We start from the raw sequence: 10,456 nt of genomic DNA, 5'->3' as shown, positions 1-10,456 counted from the left end.
CACTAACTTCCCAGGTCTTCATGTCTTTCTCCACCATAAACACAGAGGAGAAATATTCATTGTGGATGCTGCCTCATCTCCTACAGTTCTGCACATACATGTCCACTTTGGTCCTTGACGGGCCTTATTCTCTCTCGAGTTATTATTATTTTCCCTTTGGATACACCCTAATCTTATTAGCCAAGACTACCTCGTGCCCCCTTTTTGCCCTCTTGATTTACTTCTTCAGTAAACTCCTGTATTCCCTATATACCTCCAGGAATTCACTTGATCCCAGCTGCTTCCTTTTTTCTGGTCACAGCCTCAATATCTCTTGTCATCCAGGGTTCCCTGTTCCTGCCAACCCTGCCCTTCACCCTCACAGGAACATATCATCCTTGAACTCTAGCTGTCTCACTTTTAAAGGCCTCCCACTAGCCAGCGGTCCTGCTCCAACCAACCCCTACAAGCTCCTGTCTAATTCCATCAATGTTCACCTTCCCCCAGTTTAGGACTTGAACCTGTGGACCAGTTTTGTCCCTCTCTATAACTATTTTAAATTTAATAGAACTATGGTCACTGCTCCCACAGTGCTCCCCCACTGTCACCTCCGTCACCTGTCCTGCCCCATTTCCCAAGAGGAGGTTGAGTTTTACCCCCTCCTGAGTGGGACCCTCTGCATACCGCTTGAGGGATCTTTCCTGAACACACTTAACACATTCCACCCCATCTAAGCCCTTAACACTCTGGCAGTCCCAGTCTAATGTTCGGAAAATTAAAATCCCCGACTATGACAACCCTATTACTCCTGGGAGTCTCCCCAGTCTCCCTGCAGGTTTGTTCCTTGAATTCCTGCTGACTATTTGGGGGCCTATAGTACAACCCCAATAACACCACCATCCCCTTCTTATTTCTTAGCTCCACCCACAAAGCCTCACTGGATGATCCTTCAGTTATTTCATCTCTGATTACTGCTGTAATACTCACCTTCATCAGAAATACATCTCCCCCTCCCCTCCTTCCACCACCTCTGTCCCACCTAAAGCACCTGTCCCCTGGTACATGAAGCTGCCAGTGCTGTCCCTCCCTGAGCCATGTTTCTGTGATGGCTATAATATCCCAGTCCCACACACCTATCCACACCCTGAGGGCATTGGCCTTACCTGTCAGCCCTCTTGCATTGAAATAGATGCCATTGAATCCAACAGGCATTGCGCTCTCCCTGGTGTGTTCCAGCCTGACCTGTCTCTTCACTTCACTGTATCTCCTTCCAGCCTCTCACCTGCCTCCCTGCTGTTGGGTATCCCACTCCCTGCCGATCTAGTTTAAACCCTCCCTTGTAGCACTAGCAAACCTGGCCACCAACATATTGGTTCCCCTCCAGTTCAGGTACAACCCGTCACTCTTGAACAGGTCACCTCTGCCCCAGAAAAGATCCCAATGATCTAAACATCTGAATCCCTGCTCCCTGCACCAATTCTATGGCCACATCTGCCATATCCTCCTGTCCTTACCCTCACTAACACATGGCTCTGGGAGTAATCTGGAGATTATCACTGGCGAGGTCCTTGCTTTAAGATTTTTCCGAGCTCTCTATAATCACTCTGCAGGTCCTCACCCCTATTTCTACCGATGTCATTTGGGCGAATGTGCACATTGACCTCTGGCTGCTCCCCCTCCCCCTTGAGAACGTTCTGCAGCTGCTCTGAGATATCCTGGACCCTGGGCAGTGGGAGACAACACCCAGATTCCTGTTTGCAGCCACAGAATCTCCGATCCTGTCTTTCCCCCTAATGACCGCGTCTCCTATCCCTGAGGTACAGGTTACCTTTCCCCTTTCTCACTGTGCCCCACAGCCAGTCACAGTGCCACTGACCTGACTATTGCTACTTTCCCCTGAACGGTCACCCCTACCCCACACTCCTCTCCCCCAATAGTATCCAAAACGGTATTCTGGGTTTCGAGGGGAATGGTCCCAGGAGATTCCTGCACTCTCAGCCGACTCCCTTTCCCATTCCTGGTGGTCACCCAGCTACTCTCTGCCTGTACCTTCGGTGTGACCACATCACTGAAACTCTTCCCTCTGAAGTACTCAGCCTCTCCCATGATCCTGAGTACATCCATCTCCAGCTCCCTAACACGGTCTCCCCGGAGCTGCAGCTGGGTGCACTTCCCACATGTGTAGTCATCAGGGATGATGGGAGTCTCCCTGAGCTCCCACATCCTGCAGGAGGAACATACGACTGCCCTAACTGCCATCTTAGCTGCTGCAAAACTAAAGAGGAAAGTTAAAAAGACTTTACCTGAGCTCACCTGGACCTTTTAACAGAGCTGCTGCTCTCCGAATCCTCTCAGGCCAAAACCTCACTAATCCCCCTGCTACCAACAAATTTTCCAACAGCACGTCTCTCTACCCCTCCACTATTTGTTTTGGTGGAGGAGGCAGGAAGGAGGGGAACATGACAGTGCTGCAGTGTTTGGGCCTTCAGTACACTTTGGATACTAGGCCTACTCTCTAGGCCAGGGGACTGCTTCCAGGCTAGAATGTGTGGGCCAAAGTGATGCCTCTCCCTCTCAGCCACCCTCTGCTGGTCACATGACTTGTGAAAACTGCTCGTTTCCAGCACAGCCCCTGACTGAGTGTACCCCAGAGTGTTATGGAGGCTAGATCAATGAAAGTATTTCAAGAGGAGGTGGATGGATGTTTGAAATATAAGGGAGGTTTGGATTTCCTTGGAGTCATTTTGGGGGTGGAAGGTCCAGCAGCAGTGACTGGGACAGGAGCTTTCTGTGGGTCCAGCTGTGGGCCACGGTAAGGAATAGATACCATGAAGCTCATCCAGGAAACGTTCTCAAACTCCGGGTCAATCATTACATATTTATACAGCAGCTTCTGCTTTGTTACTTTCCACAGCGACATCGCCTTGGACAACAGTAAAAAGTACCACAGGTAAGGAATCTCTTCAATAACAAGAGTGAATGATGTTTGTAATGTTCCACTAATACAGAATGTGGGAAAGGAATTCACAGAAACACAGAGACAACCCGGGACAACAGCCAGGCACAGAGACCCATCAAGGTTCAGGCAGACAGGGGATCTGAAAGGACAGCATCCTGGGATCTGTTACTGATCCCTCCACACCCTCACCTGGATCACTGATCCCGGGATCTGTTACTGATCCCTCCACACCCTCACCTGGATCACTGATCCTGGGATCTGTTACTGATCCCTCCACACCCTCACCTGGATCACTGATCCTGGGATCTGTTACTGATCCCTCCTCACCCTGACCTGGATCATTGACGCTGGGATGAATTCCGAATCCCTCCACATCCTCACCTGGATCATTGACACTGGGATGAATTCCGAATCCCTCCATACCCTGACCTGGATCATTGATGCTGGGATCTGTTCCTGATCCCTCCACACCTCACCTGGATCATTGACGCTGGGATGAATTCCGAATCCCTCCACACCCTGACCTGGATCATTAATGCTGGGATCTGTTACTGATCCCTCCACACACTCACCTGGATCATTGATGCTGGGATCTGTTACTGATCCCTCCACACCCAGCCTGGCTCACTATTCCAGGGATTTGTTACTGATCCCTCCACACCCAGCCTGGCTCACTATTCCAGGGATCTGATACTGATCCCTCCACACCCAGACTTGATAATTGATCCTGGGATCTGTTCCTGATCCCTCCAAACCCAGCCTGGCTCACTGATGCTGGGCTCTGTTCCTGATCCCTCCACACCTCACCTGGATCATTGACGCTAGTATCTGTTCCGAATCCCTCCACATCCTAACCTGGCTCATTGATGCTAGGATCTGTTCCTGATCCCTCCAAACCCTCACCTGGACCATTAGTGGTGGGATCTGTTCCTGATCCCGCCACACCCTCACCTGGATCATTGACGCTGGGATCTGTTTCTGATCCCTCCACACCCAGCCTGGATCATTGATGTTGGAATCTGTTCCTGATCCCTCCACACCCAGCCTGGATCACTGTTCCTGGGATCTGTTCCTGATCCCTCCACACCCAGCCTGGATCACTGTTCTTGGGATCTGTTCCTGATCCCTCCACACCCAGCCTGGATCACTGTTCCTGGGATCTGTTCCTGATCCCTCCACACCCAGCCTGGATCACTGATCCTGGGATCTGCTACTAATGTCTCCACAACCAGCCTGGATCACTGATCCTGGGATCTGTTCCTGATCCCTCCACACCCAGCCTGGATCACTGATCCTGGGATCTGTTCCTGATCCCTCCACACCCAGCCTGGATCACTGATCCTGGGATCTGTTCCTGATCCCTCCACACCCAGTCTGACTCACAAATATTGCGATCAGATTCTGATCACTTCTCACCCAGCCTGATCCCTTCATATTCATACCTGGTTCATTGATGCTCAGATCTGTTCATGATCCCTCGATAGAACATAGAACATAGAAAAATACAGCGCAGTACAGGCCCTTTGGCCCTCGATGTTGCGCCGACCGAAGCCCACCTAACCTACACTAACCCACTATCCTCCATATACCTATCCAATGCCCGTTTAAATGCCCATAAAGAGGGAGAGTCCACTACTGCTACTGGCAGGGCATTCCATGAACTTACGACTCGCTGAGTGAAGAACCTACCCCTAACATCTGTCCTATACCTACCACCCCTTAATTTAAAGTTATGCCCCCTCGTAATAGCTGACTCCATACGTGGAAAACGGTTCTCATGGCCAACCCTATCTAACCCCTAATCATCTTGTACACCTCTATCAAGTCACCCCTAAACCTTCTTTTCTCCAATGAAAACAGCCCCAAGTGCCTCAGCCTTTCCTCATAGGATTTTCCTACCATACCAGGCAACATCCTGGTAAACTTCCTCTGCACCCGTTCCAGTGCCTCCACATCCTTCCTATAGTATGGCGACCAAAACTGTACACAATACTCCAGATAAGGCCGCACCAGAGTCTTATACAACTGCAACATGACCTCAGGACTCTGGAACTCAATTCCTCTACCAATTAAAGCCAGTACGCCATATGCCTTCTTCACAGCACGATTTACCTGGGTGGCAACTTTCAGAGATCTGTGTACATGGACACCAAGATCCCTCTGCTCTTCCACATTACCAAGTATCCGACCATTAGCCCAGTACCCCATCTCTTTGTTACTCATACCAAAGTGAATCACCTCACACTTACCGACATTGAACTCCATTTGCCACCTTTCTGCCCAGCTCTGCAGCTTATCTATATCCCGCTGTAACCTGCCACATCCTTCCTCACTGTCTACAACTCCTCCGACTTTCGTATCATCCGCAAACTTGCTCACCCAACCTTCTAGCCCCTCCTCCAGGTCATTTATAAAAATGACAAACAGCAATGGTTCCAAAACAGATCCTTGCGGAACACCGCTAGTGACGGCACTCCAAGATGAACCTTTACCATCAACTACTACCCTCTGTCTTCTTCCAGCCAGCCAATTCCTAATCCAAACCTCCAACTCACCCTCAATGCCATATCTCTGTATTTTCTGCAGTAGCCTACCATGGGGGACCTTATCAAACACCTTACTAAAATCCATATATACCACATCTACCGCTTTCCCCTCATCTACCTCCTTAGTCACCTTCTCAAAGAATTCAATAAGGTTTGTGAGGCACGATCTGCCCTTCACAAAACCATGCTGACTATCCTTGATCACATTATTCCTATCCAGATGTTCATAAATCCTATCCCTTACAATACTCTCTAAGACTTTGCCCACGACAGAAGTGACACACACCGGCCTCTAGTTACTTGGGTTATCCCGACTCCCCTTCTTGAACAAGGGAACCACATTTGCTATCCAGGATATCCAGTCCTGGATTATTGATCCTGGGATCTGTTCCTGATCCCTCCACACCCTCACCTGATGATGCTGGGACCTGTTCTGAATCCCTCCACACCCTTTCCTGGATCATTAATGCTGGGATCTGTTCCTGATCCCTCCACACCCTGACCTGGATCATATATGCTGGGATCTGTTCCTGATCCCTCCACACTTCACCTGGATCATTGACGCTAGTATGTGTTCCAAATCCCTCCACATCCTAACCTGGATCATTAATGCTGGGATCTGTTACTGATCCCTCCACAATATCACCTGGATCACTGATCCTGGGATCTGTTACTGATCCCTCCACACCCTCACCTGGATCACTGATCCTGGGATCTGTTACTGATCCCTCCACACCCTCACCTGGATCATTGATCCTGGGACCTGATTCTGATCACTCCTCACCCTCACCTGGATCACTGATCCTGGGATCTGTTACTGATCCCTCCACACCCTCACCTGGATCATTGATCCTGGGACCTGATTCTGATCACTCCTCACCCAGCCTCATCCCTTCGCATTCATACCTGGTTCATTGATGCTCAGATCTGTTCATGATCCCTCGATATCCAGTCCTGGATTATTGACCCTAGGATCTGTTCCTGATCCCTCCACACCTTCACCTGAACATTAATGCTGGGAAATGTTCCATATCCCTCCACACCCAGCCTGGATCATTGATGCTGGGATCTGTTACTGATCACTCCACACCCAGCCTGGATCACTGATCCTGGGATCTGTTACTGATCCCTCCACACCCTCACCTGGATCACTGATCCTGGGATCTGTTACTGATCCCTCCTCACCCTCACCTGGATCACTGATCCTGGGATCTGTTACTGATCCCTCCACACCCTCACCTGGATCATTGATCCTGGGACCTGATTCTGATCACTCCTCACCCAGCCTCATCCCTTCGCATTCATACCTGGTTCATTGATGCTCAGATCTGTTCATGATCCCTCGATATCCAGTCCTGGATTATTGACCCTAGGACCTGTTCCTGATCCCTCCACACCTTCACCTGAACGTTAATGCTGGGAAATGTTCCATATCCCTCCACACCCAGCCTGGATCATTGATGCTGGGATCTGTTACTGATCCCTCCACACCCAGCCTGGATCATTGACGCTGGGATCTGTTACTGATCCCTCCACACCCAGCCTGGATCATTGATGCTGGGATCTGTTACTGATCCCTCCACACCCAGCCTGGATCATTGATGTCGGGATCTGTTCCATATCCCTCCACACCCAGCCTGGACAACTGATCCTGGGATCTGTTACTGATCCATCCATACACAGCCTGGCTCACTGATCCTGCGACCTGATTCTGATCCCTCCTCACCCAGCCTGATCCCTTCACATTCATAGCTCATAAATTTATCTGTTCATGATCCCTCGATATCCAGTCCTGGATTAATGATCCTGGGATCTGTAACTGATCCCTCCACACCCAGCCTGGCTCTCTGATCCTGGCACTTGTTCCTGATCCGTCCACACCCACCCTTGTCTCACTGATCCTGGGATCAGTTACTGATCCCTCCACACCCAGCCTGGATCACTGATCCTGGGATCTGTTACTGATCCCTCCACACCCTCACCTGGATCACTGATCCTGGGATCTGTTACTGATCCCTCCACACCCAGCCTGGATCACTGATCCTGGGATCTGTTACTGATCCCTCCACACCCTCACCTGGATCACTGATCCCGGGATCTGTGACTGATCCCTCCACACCCTCACCTGGATCACTGATCCCGGGATCTGTGACTGATCCCTCCACACCCAGCCTGGATCACTGATCCTGGGATCTGTTACTGATCCCTCCACACCCTCACCTGGATCACTGATCCTGGGATCTGTTACTGATCCCTCCATACCCAGCCTGGATCACTGATCCTGGGATCTGTTACTGATCCCTCCACACCCAGCCTGGATCACTGATCCTGGGATCTGTTACTGATCCCTCCACACCCAGCCTGGATCACTGATCCTGGGATCTGTTCCTGATCCCTCCAAACCCTCACCTGGATCACTGATCCTGGGATCTGTGACTGATCCCTCCACACCCTCACCTGGATCACTGATCCTGGGGTCTGTTCCTGATCCCTCCACACCCAGCCTGGATCACTGATCCTGGGATCTGTTACTAATCCATCCACACCCAGCCTGGATCACTGATCCTGGGATCTGTTACTGATCCCTCCACACCCTCACCTGGATCACTGATCCTGGGATCTGTTACTAATCCATCCACATCCAGCCTGGATCACTGATCCTGGGATCTGTTACTAATCCATCCACACCCAGCCTGGATCACTGATCCTGGGATCTGTTACTAATCCATCCACACCCAGCCTGGATCACTGATCCTGGGATCTGTTACTGATCCCTCAACACCCTGACCTGGATCATTAATGCTGGGATCTGTTCCTGATCCCTCCACACCCTCACCTGGATCATTGATGCTGGGATCTGTTCCTGATCCCTCCGCACCCTGACCTGGATCATTGATGCTGGGATCTGTTCCTGATCCCTCCACACCCTGACATGGATCATTGATCCTGGGATCTGTTCCTGGTCCCTCCGCACCCTGACCTGGATCATTGATCCTGGGATCTGTTCCTGGTCCCTCCGCACCCTGACATGGATCATTGATCCTGGGATCTGTTCCTGGTCCCTCCGCACCCTGACCTGGATCATTGATCCTGGGATCTGTTCCTGGTCCCTCCGCACCCTGACCTGGATCATTTCTGAAAATGTCTTCATTGCTCAGATGTTGGAAATATGTATCTACCGAGCGAGACTTGTGGAAACAGTTTGCGGTTGTAAATGCTGGGCTTTTGAAGGTTGAAGGTGTGTTTTCCTATCGCCTGGAATAGATACTGAGGAAGCAGGCAGGCAGACTCCAGACAAGTGGACCTCCTTTATTCAAGCAGAAACCAATTAATGCAGGGAGAGGATCAAACAGATTCCCGCCTCCCCCCCCCCGCCAACCCCCGACCCTCGTCCATCCCGAGACTGCCCTAGAATGGGAGATCAATGACACACTTGGATTTCTGGAGATGTTGTCACTTTAAGAAGGTTCTTTTGTCCTTGGGGATTTTTTAAAGAGCAGTGATAAAGGCAGAGGAGCTGGAATGTCTCTGAAAGAGTCTAGTTTAACATTGGCAGGGCAGTGTCCTGTTCTCCCAGCTCAGTTTCAGTCTGGTTTGGTTTCCTCATGTATTTCATACAGAGATGCTGCTGACAGCAGGTCCAGAAACTGGTCCAGTGTAAAGGTTCCTGATTCAGCAGATGATCCCTGGCTGAGCTTTCTCCCTGAAATATCTCCTGCCTGTAAGAACCTGGGTTTGAATGGACCTTTTGCCAAGGGGTGCGTTTATGGGACGTTCTGGGAATTGGAACAGCCCTTGAGTTAAGTTGCGGTCTCAAGTTGGTTCAGTTTTTCAGGACTTACATTATTCTAAATCCCATTTTGTTTTGTTTGGTGTTTCATCACTAATGTTGAAATAAATTCTGTTTTGCTTAAAGCTGACTGGTTTGACCAGCTGCATCATGCCTGGAATATCTACTTCACATCTGTCATTAAAATAAGATAAAGTTTGGGTTCAAATATTTTGGGGTGGGGGGGTGGGGAGTGGGGTGAATGGGTGGTCTGGCCTGGTCCCCCCCAACAATTCTACAATAAAAAACAATATTTTTATCCACTTGCTGTTAATAATCACAATGTTTCTCCCTCTTACTTTGGTTACCCAATCCCAGGGAACACCTCATCAATGATGAGCATCCCTTTGGACAGCCCTATGTTCCCCTATTGTCATGGTGTTTAGCAGACACTGTCATCGCTGGGCCTTGGGATCTTTCTGTGCATCCTATTCATTTGCATTCCAAAGTTACTTAGCTAGGCTCCTTCGGATCTGCCTCAGGTTGGCTAATCTCTAAAAACAGCTCAAATTCTGTTCCTCATTGTTTTCAAAGTGCTGCCTTTGTCAAATCCAGTTAGTCCGCTAATACTTCTCATCGTCTTGTGCTAAGATTTCTAATATTAATTCTGTTATAAAGTGTAAAGTCATACAGCTACACTACAGTTAGCAATTTGTGATTGATGGGGTGTGAATAATCGAGTTTGCTCTGGGAAGCTGTTTCTGAAAGGGAACTAATCTTCAATTTGAGGCTTAAATGCTTTGTTTTTAATTGGATTTAATTGAAACGTACAGAATACTGAATGGCCTGGACAGAGTGGGTGTTGGGAAGATGTTTCTATTGGTCGGAGAGACTCGGACCCGAGGGCACAGCCTGAGAGGAAAGTGAAGATCCTTTAGAACAGAGATAAGGAGAAACTTCTTCAGCCAGAGAGTGGGGAATCGATGGAATTCACTACCACAGAAGGCTGGGAAGGCCAGGTCATTGAGGATAGTTAAAACAGAGATTGATAGGCTCTTGATTGCCATGGGGATCAAAGGTTACCGGGAGAAAGGGGGAAAATGGAGTTGAGAAATCTATCGGCCATGATCAAATGATGGAGAAGACTCGATGGGCTGAATGGGCGAGTTTCTGCTCCTGTGTCGAATGGTTTTATAGTTGGAC

At 49.6% G+C, this 10,456-nt stretch overlaps 1 long non-coding RNA gene across 1 annotated transcript in view; it reads left to right on the top strand.

Annotated features, from left to right (window-relative positions):
* The first annotated feature begins 2,890 nt into the window (after window positions 1-2,890).
* Window positions 2,891-10,456, top strand: part of LOC140481898 (uncharacterized) — a 28,800-nt gene continuing 21,234 nt past the window's right edge. Inside the window, exon 1 of the long non-coding RNA XR_011961632.1 lies at window positions 2,891-2,929. This is a non-coding gene — a long non-coding RNA (uncharacterized lncRNA). The remainder of the gene's footprint in view (window positions 2,930-10,456) is intronic.

The sequence above is a fragment of the Chiloscyllium punctatum genome, chromosome 1 (assembly GCF_047496795.1).
Source record: "Chiloscyllium punctatum isolate Juve2018m chromosome 1, sChiPun1.3, whole genome shotgun sequence".
NCBI classification, from domain to species: Eukaryota; Metazoa; Chordata; class Chondrichthyes; order Orectolobiformes; family Hemiscylliidae; genus Chiloscyllium; species Chiloscyllium punctatum.
This window is presented reverse-complemented; position numbering and strand designations above follow the sequence as displayed.